The sequence below is a fragment of the Rousettus aegyptiacus genome, unplaced genomic scaffold (genome assembly GCF_014176215.1).
Source record: "Rousettus aegyptiacus isolate mRouAeg1 unplaced genomic scaffold, mRouAeg1.p scaffold_m13_p_6, whole genome shotgun sequence".
Lineage (NCBI taxonomy): Eukaryota > Metazoa > Chordata > Mammalia > Chiroptera > Pteropodidae > Rousettus > Rousettus aegyptiacus.
The window spans coordinates 23855178-23875329 of NW_023416309.1; the positions used below are offsets into that span (position 1 = coordinate 23855178).

Genomic DNA, 20152 nt, shown 5'->3' on the forward strand with positions numbered 1-20152 from the left:
CTCACCGAAGACGGCGATCTCCGGTGAGCCGAAGACGAGGACCTTCCATGAGCGGTGAAAGGCAGTCTTCTCTGAAAAACTTCTTCTCTGAAAAACTTCTCCTTAACGAGCCGCGGCCTCTGTTATTTCGTAGTCCGCCTGGGTAAGGGTTCTGCACTCGGGCCCCACGTTGGGCGCCACCTGTCCCGCCCGCGGGACCGGTTATTTGGTGGGAGAACCGAGGAGAACCCAACCTAAAGAAAAGAGGGGTAACACGGACGAGAGAAAAGAGTGGAGGCAAGACAGTATTCTGATCAAGCCTCAAATTTTATTTTACAAAGCAGCTATATTTATACAGCAAGAACAAAGGGGGGCAGGCAAAAGGAACTTGTCACAATATAATTGGTCTTCAGCTGGTGCTATGGGGACAAGGGGCAGTGGAAGGAAAGAAGAGGAAAGGGGGTACTGGTCATGTACTGATCGGTCAAGCACAGGTGGTGTAAAACAAAGGAAGTTCTCAGAGTTCTCTGTACAAACATGTTGGTGTCACGGGCTGCTGAGCTGCTATTTGTCTTCTGTTCTTGTGAAGCCCAAGCCCAGCATGTTTTATCCTTAACCCTTAAGGGCCCGTTTAGGTTGTGGCGCCCCTAACACTGTACTAGTACACACTGTATTTTTCATTGCTACACACAGTCAACAAGTAACAAATACCTAGTCTTACTTAAGAATATCCTTCATAAAACAGTAAACACTTTATTAAATCATGACCCTAAACCACCCTTTTTTTTTTTTTTTTTGATAAGGAAATGGAAAATAAAGCACTTCTGCTGTCTCAAGGAAAAACACTTTAGTGATTATGGAATTGCCAACTGATCTAGCCACTTTTTCCAAAATCGAACGCCATTTTCATTTGAAAAAAAAAAAAAAAAAGCCGATAGACTATACTTATGCAGCCCTGGTTACTTCGAAGGCATTTTCTCAAAATTGAATAAAGTGAGCCTGGCATTTTGAAGAAAACAATTTAAATATTTGCTACCTGAAATTTGAACTTTCAAACCAAAATTGAATGTTGGAACCTACTGTGAGCTTGAAAGCTTCTGTGAGCTTATAGACTCTTAAAATGAGACCAGTGATGATATTAACAAATGTGATATTTTTGTTGTTATAAAACAAAATGTGTCATGACTTAAAAAGTTGAATTAACTCAGGGAAGTAATATTTTACAAATCAGCTATGCATGATGCTGTAATGTTATGCATGAGTAAAAAGATTCATTCAGAATGTAAGACAGGCCAACAGATTTTAATGTAACAGTATGAAAGTTCATTTATGTGGTTTCAGAACACATTTTAACCTGTAAGAAACTACTTCTTGTCAAGTTTTGGTATAGTATCAAAAAAGAATGTCTATAATTATTTAAAGAGGCTATTAAGATGCCCTCTTTTTTCCAACTGCATATTTGTGTGAGGCCAGAATCTTCTCATATATTTTAGAGCAATATATTGTAACAGATTGAATTCAGAAGCACAAGTGAGACTCCAGTTGGAAAAATTTAAAACGATGTCACTCTTATCACTAAACTTGTTTTGTTTTGGAAAATTAATTATTTTTATAAATGTATATTATGTATGTTAATATGCAGTAGATTTATTAAGTAATTTTAAGATGAAAATTAAATTTAAAAATACTTAAATTTAGTCTACAGCCATGTCACCCTGAACGAGCCTGATCTCTTCTGATTATGGAAGCTAAGCAGGGTTGGCCTGGTTAGTACTTGGATGGGAGACCATCTAGGAAGACCAAGTGCTGTAGGCATAAAAATAAAAAAATAAGGATTATAAGCTGACAAGGTCCTTGCAATCTGTGAGGTGAACCAACGGTTGCCTCGTCTAAAAAATAATAATTAAAAAAATAAATAAATAAAAATACTTAAATTTTTCTTGTTTTAATTTCTAATAGGTAAATATCAATAGCTATAATACATAAACAGAAGCAAAGAGCTTAATATTTTTTAGGAGTGCAATGAAGTCCTCAGACTAAAAAGTTTGAGCAATGCTATCCTCAATAATTTTAGTAATACAAGTAAGTAAGTATTATATTAGCACCTTTTTATTACTTTTTTCTGTAATGAGCATTTTATTCTATGTGGTAGTTAACTCAAATAACCTCACTTCTACAATTACCCATTATACATGGATACAGCCATATGCATTTATTTCAGAGGAAGTTCTTAACAATTCAGAGTCATTCAAGCTTACTTCATGAATAGTTCTTGTCTCCACCTCTGTGGAACTACATGTTCCTACATTTAAACAGTGAATTCAAAATAAACAATAGAGCTGTGATTATAAAGACAAACAGAACTCAAGTTACTTCAATTCTGTAATTCCATGTGACAATTTGGAGCTTTTATTTGTGTTTAAAATGTAAAATGATGAAATAGTGTGAACTGTGAAGTGTAATATTTTTGGTAAGGGTAAATTTTCATTTATAAATGAAATATTTTTCTAGATTTTAATAATATCTATAAAACTGAAATGCATTATTTTAAAATTGGTTTTTGTCTTTAACCTAAAGAATGAATCAAGAAGATATTTTTTCTAATTATTTATTATTAAAATAATTTTGTCATATATAAGGAGGATAGTAACAAAAGATCCTCTTGGGGAATAATATACATTAGTTAATCTTTGCTAACACCACCAAATCAAATTGAATAATGAGATACTGAATACTTTCCCCCATCCCCAAGTTCAGCATCAAAGGCTTGTTTTTAAAGGATGTCCATAGCACTTTTATTCATTTGTCCTCTTTTGTATCTGATTTTTATTCCATTCAAAATTATAATTGTGAGATTCATCCATGTTATTGGATGTATCAGTAGTTCAATTTCTTCATTGTTCTCAATCTGGTGTCATTTTTTACAACACTGATCATGTCAACTCTTAAGTGAAACTCTCTTGACTCCTTATGCAATTAGGTACTACATCTACGGTCTCATAGCATTTTTGTGGGTATGTAACTAAACTAGAGCACCTATCACATTGAAGTTCATCTATCATCTCTTTTAAACTAAAGAGCTGAGGAACCCAAATCCTAGACCAGGGCCTAACACATAATAGGATCTTATTTATTGTATTAGTCAGGATTCTCCAGAGATACAGAACCAATAGGCATATGTTTTTCTTTCTTTTTTAAAAAATTAATCAACTTATTTATTTATTACTATTTTTTATGGCGACATTGGTTAACAAAATCCAATAAGTTTCAGTTGTACATTTTAACAATAAGGCGTATATATATTTACACGGTGTGTTCACCTCCTATTGTTAGATTTCTTTTTGTCACCACATATTTGACCCTCTTTACCTCATCTTCCAATAGGCATATATATTATAGATATATATTACAGACACAAGAAAGCTGATAGTGTATTTCCAGTCTGAGTCCAGAAGCCTAGGGAGGACAAGGAGGGCTGATGTTGTAGTTCTAGCCCAAATGGCAGCAGGCTTAAAACCTAGGAAGAACCAAGGTTTCAATTTAAGTCCAAAAGAAAATTAATAATAATGATAATAATAGTCATAATAAAACAATGTCCCAACTTGAAAAGCAGTCAGTAGGAGGAGTTCTCTCTTACTCAACCGTTTTGTTCTATGCAGGCCTTAGATGAAATCCACCCACATTAGGAATAATAATCTGCTTTACTTGGTCTACCAATTCAAATGTTAAACTCATCCAAAAACACCCTCATGCAAAATCTAGAATAATGTTAAACCTAATATCTGGGCACCCTGTGGCCCAGTCAAGTTGACACATGAAATTAACTATTACATTTATTAATGTTTCTCTTTCTACATTTGTTTTTGCCATCAGTTTCTCAGGAGAATATACATGCAAAGATCATTTATAAAGCTGAGTGAAGTAGGGCTAATGAGGTAGGTATAAAGGATTCAAGTTTCACTTCATATAAGAGTTATTTTCTTATCCAGGGATTGAGGGATGAGTAAGATTCTGTGTAGTGGGGGCAGGATCTTACAGAGGGAGCAGCTTCAACACTGAAGGCCCTTTCCCAGTTTGAATTCAGATCACATTTGTAAACTAGTCTTTAACTAAAGAAGGTTCCTGAGACTGTTGTTCATATAACTAAAGACACAGATTACTCCCCAACCTGGGAGAAATCCAAAAATTTTTCCAGTGCTGGAATATCCATTGTTGTTATCCTCAAAGATCAGTCTTGGCTCATAGTTAGTTCCCATGGAGACAATCTAAATCTTATGCTTTTCCTTAGTGATGTCCAAGAAAACTCAGATACCTATTCAGAAAATATTCTAAGACTTACACCAATATAGATAACTGAGTCCTTTGTGGCAAACAAAAGCAATGGTGTTTATACAAGAACGTGAAGGCCTGGCTCTCCAAAAACGCAAATCTTAATTAGTAATTATATTCGCTATTTACATTTAATTTTGCTTTTCTGATTTCTAAGTAAAATATGTTTATTTTAGAAAAATTTGGATAATACTAAAAAACATAAAAAGGAAACAAAATCAACCATAATCATTTTTCACCAATGAGTATAAAGTAAAACATGCAAGCCTTTTCCTCCTCCCCTTCAATCTCCAACCCCATTCCTGAGATAACCACATTTATCAATTTGGTCCTTATTGGCTCTGTGAGTTTCTTTCTTGATTATTCATTTATTGATTCAGCAAATAATTACTGAGTGGGCACCTTGAGCCAAGCACTATTCTAAATGTAGCTGTTTCATTGGTAAATGAATCTGATAAGTGCCCCATCCCCATGGGTTATATTGTAGTGAGAGGAACCCCACAATAAACCACTAAACGAATAAGTAAAGAGAAAAATACTAGCTAGTAATAAATGTTATACAGACAATAAGATGACACTATTATTTCTGAGACTAAACTATCAAGATAAAATCAGTCCAGTGAAGACTGAGGGGAGATACTGCAAGTAAAGAGAACAGGGGAAAAAATTCGTTAAAGTAAATACAGAAAGGCCTGTGTGGCTCTATAGCATGGTGGGAGTTGGGGAGAGAGTTATGAGATGATGTTGGAGAGGTGAGTCTAGGACACATCCAGGAAGGCTTTTGGAAAGGAGTGTCAAAAGAGTCTGGCCTTTTAAGTCAAGAAGAAGTCACTGAAGAGTTTTAAGAGGGGAGTGATGAGCTTTGATCTATATTTTTTTAAATTTTCACTCTAGCTTCACTGTGGAAAATATATTTAGAGAAGAGATTCCCAACATGAGGTCCACATGCTCCCAAAAAGTCCATAGACAGAATTCAGGGGGTTTATTACCTGCAATAGGAGAAAATAACCTGGCTCAGCCCTTTAAAAAGGTAAAAATCTCAGGGTTGGCTCCATAGTGTGGTATTTAGCATGTCTGCTTTACATGTAGAAGGGGAGACAGCAACATTCCTAGGTCACGGGTGGAAGTGAGGGGGAGGGAGACTTAAAGAAGGGAAAATAAATAAAAATAAAAAAGTAAAAATCTCAAAATTGTTTGATTTTGTCTTTCCTCCATGTCCTCCTCCCAAAATATCAAAATGATCCTCTCTGGTTTCCAGAGGACCATACTGGTAGGATTCTCAACTTGACAGGAAGGTTCTTTTTCCTCTTTAGATAATATACAAACCTAAACCCTACTGAAGGCCTATGAACTTATAAGGCTTAGATTCAAACACCTAAGCATTATGTAAAGTGATCAGCTTGAGAGTAACTTTGGGAATCAGAGCAGAAGAGTCCCTACTAGTTGAACCCAGTACTTCCACAGCCCACCCCAACTCATCTCAGATTCTGGTTCCCTGCTGCCAATTGCAAAAAGGAAACAGATGTAAAAAATACCTTGTAATGAGGCAGGAAAATAGGGTGTAAGAAGCACACCTGTAGAGAAAGAAGAAATCAAATGTTTCTAGAAATTGCTTAGCAGTAGTTTCCAAACATGGGCACTAGTTAAAAATACAAATTCCTGTGTTCCACCCCAGGCTTATTGACTCAGAGTTTCTAAAGGTGGAATCTAAAAATCACATCTGGCGATTATAATGATCAACTAATTTTGAAATACTATAAATATCTGTGGAGAAAAATCTAGAAGACCCCATGGAGATCGATATTTAGCAAGCCTAGACTGAGAAAGCACAATCTTATCCCTTTACCCTCACACATGATTTTTGGCTTAAATAATTGTGGGCATTGTCACTGGTAGATTATTAGGACAACTAGCATATTAATAAACTAAACAATTTATATTCAATAAAACCACTGAGATTAGTGACATTGAAAAAGAGAATGACTTAATTTATCTTCCACTGTACCCTTCAAGATGTAAAATTATTTCTTTTCCTGCTGCCAGAACAAATGGAATCCATTTAGTGTGGCTGAGGACCATACAATTTATTAAATGACACTTGGACGCCCTCATAAAAGTGATTAATATGTGTGCATTCAGAGCTCTGAGTACAGTCATTTTTCAAATAGTCTATTGTTTCTACATTCAGAGAACCAACTTGTATGTCTGTGAGCTTTGTAGAAAGAAAGTCTGTTTTTCAAAAAAAAATCAGAATATTAGAGAATTACAGTTGGTGATCTCATCCAGTCTCATAGCTTTAAATGCTATCTATACACTGCTGGCGTCAAATGCTTATCTTGAGCACTGACCTCTCCCCTGAACCTCAGATTCTTACATCCAACTGTTTACTTAACATCTGCACTTACTTTAAAATGCATCTAAAACTTTACAGGACTAAAGCTGAACTTTTGATCTTCCCCCACATCACTCATTCTTTTCTATCTCGGTTGATAACAACTTCTTTTTTCCAGTTGCTCAGTCATCCTTGGCTCTTGTTTCTCTCCCACTCCACATTCAAATCCATTAACCAACCCTTTCTACTTTCCCTTAATAATATATACAGAATCAGCCTACGTCTCAACACCTTCACTGTAACCATCCCAAGCCACCATCAATTCTCCCCTAGATAAATAACTTCTAACTAGTCCCATTTTGCTTCTACATTTGCCCCTCTTCCATCTACATTTAACACAGCAGCTAAAGGGTTCTTTTTAGTTCGTTTAATTTTTTACTATGGAAGATTTAAACGAATACAAAAGAATGGAGAATAGCATAATAAAAATGTGTACCTACTCGTCACCCAGCTTCAACAATTATCAATGCATGGTCATTCTGGTTTCATCTATATGCCCATCCACTATCTCCTCACTGCACTGGAAGCCTCATTCAAACACTCCCAAAATTTCCTATCTCATTCAAAATAAATACACAATTTTTTTAGTGGCATATGAGTGTTCTCAGTTTCCCTCACCTCTCTGTACCCTCTTGCTCCCTTTCTGCCACATTAGCTTCTAGCTATTACACACATCAGAATGTCCCTGTCTCAGGGCCTTTGCACTTGCTGCCTCTGCCTGGAAGGCATACTCCCCTACCCATCAGACTTTCTCTAGCCTGCATGTTCCCTCTCTTCCTCCAGATCTTATTCAAAAGTTTGCTACAGCCTAGTTTTGTTGATTACCTACACAGGGCAAGAATCAAATACTGCTCTGCCTTTTGAGATCCTACAATTGGCTGCTGAGAGTCATAGTTTAAAAATCTGCGCTATCACCCCTCACCTACTCGTCTTTCTATAACTACGTGTATATGAACTTCTATACAGTGACATTTACCTAATGAGATGCAGCTATCCTTTGTAAAAAGGCACTCTCACCCCTTCTCTACGATGACTGATGAGCTCCCTATTGCACTTAGACCAACTGCTGAACAACATATATACTTATTTAAAGAATATGTCCAATCCTTCCTTAAGGTCAAAGCAACTCGTGTGTAGGCCATGGTATAAACTTTGAATTTTATTCTTAGAGCTGCATTACAACATAGTAAGAATTCAATAAATGCTCTTTATTTTTAAAATTTATTTTAACAAATAAAAGTTGGTTGTACATATATTTAATGTCACTGAATTGTACACTTAAAAGTGGTTGGCATAGTTTTATGCCATGTGCATTTTACGGGGAAACAAAACAAAGCAAAACAAAACTGGGGGCTTTTCGGAGTCCAGTATCAGACACGTCACTTTCACTGAGCTCAGAGGCTTCCACTGACCCTCAAATTCCTACCTGCACCTCAGGAAACCAAATGGGGGCAGAGTCGGTGGCCTGAGGCAGCCAGGTCCACCCCTGCACCTGTGCCTCAGGGGACTGCGCCTGGAATTCGAGTATCAGCCCTGAGTGTTTGTTTACCAGTAAGTACATTCACTCATATATTGACTCACCACTATCTGACTCAGTACCCAGGAAAAGCAGCTGCAGCTCAACTACTGGGCACTAGAATCTGCAGAAGGTAGGAAATCTTCCTTTCAGGCGTCCTCTGAACCTCTGTGCCTTCTGGGGGGCAGGAGGGGTGGGTCCTTTAGCTTCGCACTGCGCCTGCGCTTGCGCCTGCGCAGCTCTCTGCTCCGCCTTGCTCCTTTGTTCACGCCTACCACTACTCCAGATGGCCAGGTTGAGAAAGCTGGAAGCCGGGCCAGACACGGATACTTCTCATTTCACCCTTCGATGGAGTTTTTGACTCCTTTATTATATAACCTAGTCCTTCCTTAGACCCTAGGGCACCGAGGCCAGCCCCATCGTTCTACACAAACCAACTCCCATCTCTTGGCAATGACAATCATCTGAGTAACTCCCTGGACTCCCCGACTATTTCCCTAAAGTTTCTTACCCACACAATTCCCTCAACCAGGAAACTCAGAATAGTATGTCTACTACCTCCGCCAAATGGAGTCTTGGTAGCCTTCATATCTATGATTGAGAAATCCATTGTGACCAAATGTGATCTTTAACAAATAAACTATGAATTGTGCTTTTACTAATAAGATTTGTGAGAGCACTGGATGTGGCTAACATGGGAATAGTGATTACATGCATATGTCATTAAATTTTTAATAGTATTTTAACTAATAAATTAGCATCATTTCAAAGGGACCATTTAAGGTAATCAGAGCTCAGATTTCTGGGGGTACTGACACTGGTCTTGCCAAATATAAAAATAAAAAAGGAAAAAGAAATGCCATTTGATTTAATATTTTTAATAAAATGTGTATAATGAGAGGATTTCAACAAAGCATATTACAAGTAGTAATGACAATGAGAAGAGTCTGAGATGTTCTAAATTACAGGCGCTAGAGAATAAGAGACAACTGCTACTCTGTTGATGGCTGCTGACCAGTTAACAAAAGATTTCCCACATCCCTGTTTAGCCTGTTGGAATTTTGAGTTAATTTCCAGGCGACTATTTCAGCAGATTATTTTAGCTAGGCATCATCGAAGGTCAGGACCCTCCACTTGTTTCCTAGGGGGTTTTCCTGACTTCTGTCCCAGCTAATCCACAGGAGCAGACATTTCTTTATGTGGACTCTACTATCCCAGAACTGGGCCAGCTTCACCTTACCCTACTTCTTTGCTTATGACTCATGTAAATTCAGGCTACTTCCTTCTTCCTCTGTCCCCCTACTTGATGTATAAACACACTCTATAAAACTCTGGGCTCACTGGCATGCTTTATTTTCGACCAAGCCTTGCTACTGTCTTTCGACTCCATGCCCCAAGACCAGTCACTTGGCCAGTATTTTTGGCTTAGTAAAACTTTGCTTACAAAAAGAATTTCAGCTTGGGAAGTTAAAATTTTGGTTTAACATGTGTATTTCATAAGTGTCATTGTACATGTCTTATTGCATACTATTAATAGATACATTGTCTGTCTATACCACTATGTATATTTTGAATTTGGTGATTACTCAAGACACTGATTGCTAGGTTGCCTTAGATATTTTTTGCCTATATGGGGTTAATGCTTTAGCATCCAGAACCCCCCCTGTTGCTAAACTTCCACCCAATTATTTAGCACCTATTGATGACCCTTTCCTACATCAATTATTGCATGTAGAAAGGGGGTGTAGAATTCTGACCTTCTAATTATATCATCTCTTCTAGAGTCACTAGCTGATATTCTTTTATAAAGGAGCATTCATCCTCATTAACTGGGGCTGAACTATGTTCCTCCTAAAAAGGCACATTAAATGCTTAATTTTTTCCTTTATTTAAAAAAATGATGCTTTTTAGTGGTTTTTACTAAAAAGACAGTTTCTACTCTTTGAAATAGAATAAAAATTCCAAACTAATATCAAGAAACTATTTCTAATCTTCTTAGTAAATGAAAAGAAAACAGAATTTTAATTACAATCTATAAAATGTAATTTATTTCTGTAATTATTATGTCATTATGTAAGAATTAAACTGAAAATTCAACATCTTCAAAAACAGATTTTCAAAAAGCAGCAATTAAGTGTCTAATAACTCATCCTGTATTACCACTGCAAACATTACTTTAAAAATCATATTGAAATATCCTTCTTTAAAGGAATGAGTAACCAACTAAAACAAGTGTTCTATTTGCAAAAATGTGAAGTTATTACACCAAAATGATATTTATTGTCATTTTATAGTCCAATAATGTTACCTTACTTAAGAAGCCAAATTGCAGATTTATGGGGGAATATATAATACACATATATAAATGTTAAAAAGTGAACTATTATTTCTTTAACAATTAGTTGGTCACACAGTTAAAAAAATCAAAATTTTAGTAAAGAACATATGGTTTCTAAAATTTATTTTGGAGTAGAGTCAATAAATATTCATTCCAGGGGATGTGATGGGGCCTAAAATTAGAAATATATCACAATAAAATAAAAACAAAACCTACATAACCCAATCCCCTATGTTCATTTGGTATCTTTTACTGTACCACTCCATTCCTTCTCAAATTATAGAAATGCGAAGAAACTTTCTTTATAAATTTGCTACTCAGAAAAAAATACTATACTAGTATTAACAACATTATATATGTTTTATCATTTTTTGCCCTCTGAGGAATAGGTAATACAGGCCTTTAAATTTTTCTATTAGCAGTTTCCTAGACAGAAGAAATGTCTTCCTAAGTGGTTAGCCCTTCCCGAGAATCTTGCTAAATTTTTTTTTAATTGATGGCCTTTGAGGAAAGATAAAGAAAAGAGAAAATAAAATGCTCACAGTGAACAACCTAAAAAAAATCAAAGGATAAAGGCAATTCTCCATATGATACAAACTTCTCTGGAGAATTCCTTTCAGTTTTGACTACACAAGCTAACTATCAAAGGCATGTTTGAGCCTACCTCATTCTTTTTTGACAAACATGTGGACATTGATCAATGCATTGACATCAAGGAAATGTGATTGAACTCCAGCTCAGGAACATCCATAGCACATAACATTCTGGGAGTCACAAGCGAGTCAAGTGACTCACCAGGCTCTTGTAGTTTCCCAAAGTGTTTTTTCCCATGCTACTCAAAGGGCGGATGGAAAATATCCTTTTCTGTTCTGAAAGTTCTGCTGTAACACTTGTTTTGAAATGAGAATTCCTTCTAATGCAATTGATTTATTAGAAAATGATTTGATCATAATGCAAATTTTACATTTGCTTATATGTAATTTTGTCTGTGAAAAGATTAGGTGAATGTAGAACACTGCACACAGCTGAACCAGGCTTTGAAATAGGCTCCACACCAATTTACACCGAGGCCATGGTTCTCTTGGATTACTCTCAGGCAATGATTGAGTGTGGCAGATGTGTAAGGCAGGCCCATTCCTAGGAGATGCAAGACTTATCTTATATGTCACCTTGGCTCAAGAATTCCCCAAAGGCTTTGTTAAAAGTTTCTTAAAACTGTACTGAGATCTAAGACTTTTCCTACCCAAGCTCATCCCTCCTTTCTCTTCTCCATAGGGCTTAGACCTTGCATTGCAGTTCCCTAGCCTCCTCTGGCTCCCTTCCCCTTTTCCCTCATAGGTGTTTTCCCCAATAGATCTCTTGTCTCTTTTATCCTGTCTTCACATTTACTTTTCAGAGTACCAAACCTAACACGGGGATCAATGGGAATGTTGATGAAAAAAATTGGCTATGTATTGATATTAATTGTTGAAAGGTAGATGGTGGGTATGTCTGACCATTTACTGTCCCCTCAAATGAAAGGGAAGTTATTATACAATCTATTTTGAATCTATTATAAAACTTCCACAGTGAAAAGTTCAAAATGGAAGGAAAAAAGGAAGGGAGGAAGGGAGGAAGGAAGAAAGGAAGAAAGGGAAGAAAAGATAGAGTAACAAATCTAGATGAGATGGCCACTCAAGCTCAATATCCTATTTTGTGATCACTGGTTCAACATATGAGAACATACATTTAAAAAAATGAATAAACCAACTTTTTGTGTGTATGCCCTTGAACATTAGCAGTCATCCTGCATTTCTCCCTCCTCCACACCTTGGAAACTACTAAGCTACTTTCTGTCTCTATGGATCTCCCTATTTTGGACACTTCATAGAAATGGAATCATACAATGCTATTTCGTCTGTCTTCTTTAATTAAGCATAATGTTTTTAAGGTTCATCCATGTTGTGGTGTGTTTCAGTACATTATTCCTTTTAATGGCTGAATTATATTCATTGTATGAATATACCACATTTATTCATCCGTCAGGTCATTGACATTCGGGTTGTTTCAATTTTTTGACTATTATGAATAATGCTGCGATAAACATCTGCGTCCAAGTTTCTGTACAAACATATGTCTTCAATACTTTTGGGCATGTACATAAAATAAAAATGGTGGGTAATACAGAACTCTATGTTTAACATTTTGAGAAACTTTCAATCTGTTTTCCAAAGTGGCTGCCAATTTGCAATTCAACCATCAATGTTCCCATTTCTCCACCCCCTCACCAACACTTAAGAATGTCTGTTTTTGTTTGTTTCCTTCTTTGTGGTGTGAAGTAATATCTCATGATTTTGATTTGCAATTCCCTAATGACTAATGATACTAAGCATCTTTTCATGTGCTATTAGCCATTTGTATATCTTCTTTGGAGAATTGTCTGTTTAAATCCCTTGCTCATTTTTTAATTGGATTATTTCCTTTTTATTCTTAAGTAGTAGATACATTCCATTGTCAGATATATGATTTGCAAATATTTTCTTTCATATGAGATATCTTTTATTTTCTTGATGGTGTCCTTTGAAGCATGAAAGGTTTTTTTTTAAATTTTATTTTATTATTCGTTTCAAGTATACAGAAGCATGAACATTTTTAATTTTAATGAATTCTAGTTTTTCCACTTTTTTCTTTTGCCAATTGTTCTTTTGTTGTCATGTTTAAGAAACCAATGCTTAATTGAAATTCATAAGATGTTTTCTTCATGGAACGTTATAGCTTCAGCTCTTTCATTTAGGTCTATAATCCATTTTGAGTTATTTTTCCTATGTGGTGTGAAGTAGGGAGTCCAACCTCATTATTTTACAAATGGATAGCCAGTTGTCCCAGCACTAATTGTAAAAGAGACAATTCTTTCCATATTGAATTGTCTTGGCATTCTTGTTGAAAACCAGCTCACCAGAAATGTAAGAATTTATTTCTGGACTTTTAATTCTATTCTATTGAACTAGGTCTATCTTCACGACAGTACCACATTATCTTAATTTCTGTAGTTTTGTAGAAAGTTTTGAAGTTGGGAAAGATGAGTCCTCCAAATTTGTTCTTTTTAAGACCATTTTAGTACTCTGGATCCCTTACATTTCCATGTTAATTTTATGATCACCTGGATAACTTCTGTGCAAGAGACAACTGAGATTTTGCTAGGCATTGCATTGAATATGTAGATCTATTTGAGGAGTATTGTCTTCTTAACAATATTGTCTTCCAATTAATTGTCTTTCCATTTATTTAAGTCTTCTTTAAGTTCTTTCAATAATGGTTTATAGTTTTTAGTGTTCAGTCTTGCACTTCTGTTAAATTTATTACCAAGTATTTATTCTTTTTGATGCTATCGTAAATGGAGTTATTTTGTTAGTTTCACTTTTGGATTGTTCATTATTAGTGTATAGAAATGCAACCAATTTTGACATATTAATCTAGAATTCTGAAAACTTAGTGAACTTATTAGTTCTAATAATTTATTAGTGGACATTTTAGGGTTTTCTATGTAAAAATCCATTTTATTTGTGAACTGACATCTTTTTATTTCCTCCTTTCCAATCCAGATGCCTTTTACTGCTTGTTTTGCTTAATTGTTCTGGCTGGAAACTTTAGTACCATGTTTCTGAGTCAATGGGAATGAGTTTGTGGGTTGGCTGGGAGGCTCTGTTTCAGGATTTCGTTTGGCTGTGCTTGTCTGGAGTTAGCTGGATTCAGCTGGACTTGGCTATCTCCCAGCTCTGAACAGAGGCTCCAGACTACAGGATGCATGTTGGGTTTAGGTCCACTTCACATGTCTCCACATTCTCTTTGAACCTGCAGCTACCAATGGTTGATGGATCACAGGAGTTCAAGAGATATCCTAAACCATGAAAACACCTTTAAACCCTCTGCTCATGTCAATGGAACAGGAAGTGCACTCTGCTGCTGGAGAGAGGACACTGCCAAGGTAAGTGGGAAAGGGGTAGGTGTATATTTTTATTAGAGGGGAATGAGTAACTGGGACCATTAGGCCCAATACTTTTTAAAAAGAATCTGGGCATAAAGATGGCATTGAAACAGATTAGAGAAAGCGTTTTAGATCCATAGAACTCTTTTCTGCTTAGACATTTTGTAAGGGAAATTTTTTCAGCTCTATTATTTAATCAAACCAGTTCATTGTTCACTTGCTCGTTTATTCGTTCATTCAACAATATTTACTGCTTTCATCAGGCAGCTGTCTTCACACATCCCTCTCCTCATAGGTGCTAGGAATGACTCCCCTGTCCCTTCAGATCTATGAGTGCTATAGGTTCCTGCTCCACTTTTTGTGTGCTTCCTTACACTCTGCTCATACTTCTGTAGGGTTTTTATTAAATTATCTTAACTTGAGACTGCTACTTGTTTCTTGTTGGACCCATGACTACTGATAAATCTGTTAATAGTTTCAAAATAATAATACTAATAAATACCGAAATAAGACTATGCAGAATGAAATTTTACATTTACCGTACTTCCTTTTGTCCTAACAATATATCCCTCCAGGAATACACAGCCAAAATATTGTGTTTTATAGTGTGTTACTTTTATATTACTGCCAAAACATATCACCACAAATTTAGCAGCTTAAAACAACACAAATTTATTACCTTGGAGTTCTGTAGGTCAGAAGTCCGTTGGCTTGGTTGCTTTCTCGGCTTCAGGTTTCACAAGGCCAAATCAAGATGTTGGCCAGCCTGGACTCTCTTATCTGGAGGCTCTAGGGAAGATTCCTCTTCCAAGTTCATTTAGGGTATTGCATAGATCAGTTTCTTATGAATTGAGCATGGGGTCACTGTTAGCTTCAAGAAGCCTCTTTCCATTTCATGCACAAGGGCCTCTCTATGTTGAATCTTTTGCATGCTTAGACTCGCTCTGATTTTCTTTCTGCCACATCTCTTCTGTTTCTAGACAAAGTTCTCTGCTTTTAAGGGTTTGTGTGATTAGATTGGACCTACCTAGATAATAGAGGATAATTTTCCTATTATAAGGTCTATAATCTTAATTATATCTTCAAAGTCTCTTTTGCGATTTTAATGTAACATATTTACAGATTCCCAGGATTAGAGTGAGGCCTCTTTGAAGGGCTGTTGTTCTGTCTACCACATATAAACATTTGAAAAACCCTTCTCTTTGTGGTTCTGCTACCAACTTGATATATAATTAAGACTATTTATTTCAGTTAGTCTTTTTTAAACTTTTTGTTTCAAAATAATTATAGAAGAGTTCCAAAGACAGTACAGAGGATTCCTATATTCCTTTGTTTGAGTTAGTTTTTGATTTTGAGGAATTTATTTTTTTAATTAAAATACTTTGTGGTCTTTTTAATTACGTAAAACATTGACATGGTTCTAAATTCAAAAACTGTATAACCAGGTACCTTCCGAGATTTGGCTTTCATACTATCTCACTTTCCTCTTCTTTTTCTTGTATTTATGAAACTACTCTCTGCCTCCCTGTAATCTGCTGATACTCCCTGTTTCTGATACATCCCTCAGCCTTTCTTACCTGAGACAGTTATTCTTCAGAGGTTATTCTCTTTTTCCTCCTATGTCTTCTATCAGGAAAGGAGACCAGAAAACTATGATGAAACTTAAAGAATCTACTGCCTAAGTAGGGCAGAGGCTGGTAGAGGCTTCAGAGGGAATGTTCAAGGCACATTCCTAATCACCAACCACACACTTGCCTCTGCTCAAAATCACTGGATATCAATAACTCTTATTAAAATTACTTAAACCAACCATATTTCCTATACTGTAAAACATCATCAATAGTACAACCCATGGTCAGTTTAATAACATTTTGAGTGCAATAAAGAAACACTTCCGCATTAAACGAACACATAGACAATAGGGTGTATCCATGTTTCAAAAGTGTAAAAAGTGCAATATAAAATTATATCTTAGAATGAGAAATATGGTCCAAATCATCCTGTAGTTAGATCAGATCTATTTTGAAAACTGTCTTCTTTATTATTTACATTCTTTTCATTTTTTTCCCAAATTTATCAGAAAGATACCACAGCCTTTCTTGGAAACCATATTTTAAATTAAATTCAGTTTATTCTTGTTACTCATGGTAGTTATGGTCTATACTATCTCTGCAAACAGTGAATTAGTCGATTAGCAAAAACTTAATTGGGAGCCACTGCTCCTAGGGGAAATGTAGAGTTAGGTTCCTGAGAGCCTCTGGTCATAATGTTTTCATCAGTCTATCAATACATAAACTTGTTTTATGTACATTTTTCTTTAAAGACATCTTATTTAATATATGTTATGTGTTCAATAACACATAATCGTGGCCAGCAGCACCATAACTCATGCCTAGAGACAGCCTATCTGACACACATTGTTTTCTCCTTAAGGCATTTCATAGTCTTCTGCTTAGCAACACAGGACCACACATCAGTGCTACACTTGAGGGCCATTTTAAACAGTGAAATCATCAATGAAAAGCACAAAAATACAAAACACATAAAGGCACTAAAAAGATCATGAAAAGGATACTTTGCACAATATAAGAGCTGAGACACAGAGTGTTGCCTCGTTTTATTTTAGCTGGGAATGTGTGTTTCAGGCGACTTGAGTTTTTTCATGCTGCACATGTCTACAAGTACACATAGAAGCATCACATGTATTGATTTGGGAGTTACAAATAAATTTTAGGGAGTAAGCAAATTCACAAATATGGAATCAGTGAATAATTAAGATCAATTATATTTCAAACATATGGAAAGGTATTGAACAGCCAGGCATACAGAGCCAGTCTTGTCAAATCTTAGCATTTTGGTACATTTATATCCAATAGTTTATATACTTATTTTCTAAAGAAATAACACATTACAGACACATTTGAAGGCCTCTGTTATCTTTTCTCCCTTCCAAGAAGCAACCACTGTCCTGAATTTAGCGTTTATCATTATATATGCCTTTATATATTTACTACATATGTAAGTGCTTACAAATGATTATTGTTTTGCCTACTTTTGAACTTTATGTAAATCATATCATATGTACTATGTTTCTGTTACTTGTTTTATTTCCCTTTAGCATGTTTTTGAAAATTATCTGTGTTGATACATATTGCTCTAAAGAATTTATTTTTCTTCCTATACAGAATGAGTTTATCCACTTTCCTGCTGATAAACATTTACTTGTTCCTATGTTTTTCTCTTTCACATAATTCTACAAAGATTCTTATTAATGTCGCCTTCTATAGAAGTGTGGTGGTTTTCTAGAATGTATACCAAGGAATTGTGGGCTTATAAAAAACAAGCATTTTCAACTTTATTATATATTACTGAATTGTTCTCCAATCTATATTTCCATGAGCAATGAATGAGAGATGAGAGTTCTTATTACTTTATATTCTCACCAACTCCAGATAATGTTAGATTTAAATTTTCTTGCCAATTTAAAGGCTATGCAAGAGTATCTCACTGTGGTATGATTTGAATTTCACTCATTGCAAGTGAGATTGAGCATTTTGTCATTTGTTTATTGGCAATTTGTTTTTCTGCTTCTGTTGAATTGTCTCATCAATATCCTTTGCCTTTTTTAAAATGCATTGTCTTTTTTCTTATTCACTTGTACTCATTGTTTACATATTCTGCATACTAACCCTTTGTCAAATAGATGAGGTGCAAATATCTTATCTTCTATAGGTAGTCTTTCAGGGATCTAGGCTGGCAGGGTTTCTGCCATCCTGAGTTGATGTCCTCTATGGTGTTCCTGGAGGGTCACCATTACAGTTAATCATGAAAGAAAAGAGCACGAAGGACTGTGTTTGAAATTTTTTATTCCTCATGTGTGGCAGTGAGTGGCATATATCACTTCCATTTGTATTTCACTCTGGAGAATATTATCATATGCCTATGCCTAACTGAAACGTTGGGAGATACTGTCTGGTTGTATGCCTAAATAGGAGAGAAAAAGTCTGGTGAATAGTTAGCAGTCTAACAGCCTTTAACTTTCTTTTTTCTTTTGTTTTTTTGTGTCTTTCTTTCTTTTTTATTTTCTTTTTTGCACTTCCCTTTTCTGGTTTCAGTATCAAATTTATTGTCCTCATAAAATAGCTGTGATTTATTTCCTTATTCTCTAACTTCTGGAACAATTTGTAAAAGACAGGGATTATTTGTTCTTTGGTAGCACTTTCTTATAAATCTTTCAGACCTCAGGGAAGAGGGGTTTTTTTTTTTTTTTTTTGGAGGAACATTTTAAACTTCTAATTGAATTTGTTCAATGGTTATATTCAGGTTTTCTATTTGTTCTTGGCAAACTATTTTTTTCTATAAAAACTGTACATGTTGTCTAAATTTTTTATTTCTTGCTATAAAATTGCCTAGAAGTATTTTGCCCCTTGTCCTTTTTCCTTACCGAAACTTACTGTTTGTCTGGTATTTTGCTACTTTAGTAGCATCCCACATTTCGACAAGTAGATTTTAAATTGTCATTGTTTTAAATGTTAATTTTCATATTTAATTCCCTTCATACATCTTATTTAAAAACTATTTGAAATTTCTAAATATACATATCATTTTAATTACATTTTATTAATAATTTCTCATTTGCTTGCATTATGATCAAGAAGGTTGATACTGATTCTTTGAAAAGGTAAGAGAACATGGTTGTTAAGAGTATATGCCCCATAATTAAGCATTTATCCTACCTTTTCAGTGAGAATTGTATATCAGGGCAACCAAATAATGAGAAAAGGCTCTTCTTACAAAAAAAAAAAAAAATGACAGCTAGTTGATGTAGAAGAAATTACAGAACTAAAAAAATGCCAACCCTTAAAGAAACTAGTAATTGAAACTAGGGTCGTCCATGGATATTGAAACCATTAGGTCATGTGGTGATGAGAGACAGAAACATAATGTATCCATTGCCAAGATATCACCTCGCCAGTTATTTTCTGGGAGAAAAACTATAGCATTGCAATAATGAAAACTGGATGTCACCACTTTAACTCAGTAATTAATTTCAGCATTCATTTTTAGACAATAACCAAGCATTATGTGCTTCCTGATGTATTGCAATCACCTATGATGCATTCTTGCTAAAAATTTTAACCTGAATGTAAATAAGCTTTAGCCCCAAATTCTGGTTTATAGGAAACACAAAAAGCAGAGGAAAAATTTAAGACAATATTAAAATGAAAAATTGGGTAAATCTAGAAATAAAACACTCTACAAGTGACCTGAAAAAAGTGATGGGAGGATACATATTTGTCAAGGAGAAGAGTTTGAAAATTGAACTGTGAGTTAAAAGAGACTTAACTGTAAATGCTCTATGTCTTTTAGAGCAAAAAAAGGGAAAATACCAGAAGAAATATGACCAAATGGCAAAACATAAATTTAGGGTGTTGAGAATGTGTACTTTTGTGGATCTTTTTAAATTTCCTCTGTAAAAAAAGAAAAGTGTGTGTCTGCACACTGCCTTAGTTTAAACCCCAATCTTCCAACTAGTCAGTGGATGAATTTGAGCAATTTTCTTAGTTTCTTTTAGCCTGAGTTTCTTCATCTTTAACTGGGGATAATAATAGTACCTACTCAAGTAGATTTGTC

General features: G+C 35.3%; 1 pseudogene; it reads left to right on the forward strand.

Moving 5' to 3' along the window:
• The first annotated feature begins 1676 nt into the window (after positions 1-1676).
• Positions 1677-1794, forward strand: LOC118604215 (annotated as a pseudogene).
• The last annotated feature ends 18358 nt before the right edge of the window (positions 1795-20152 follow it).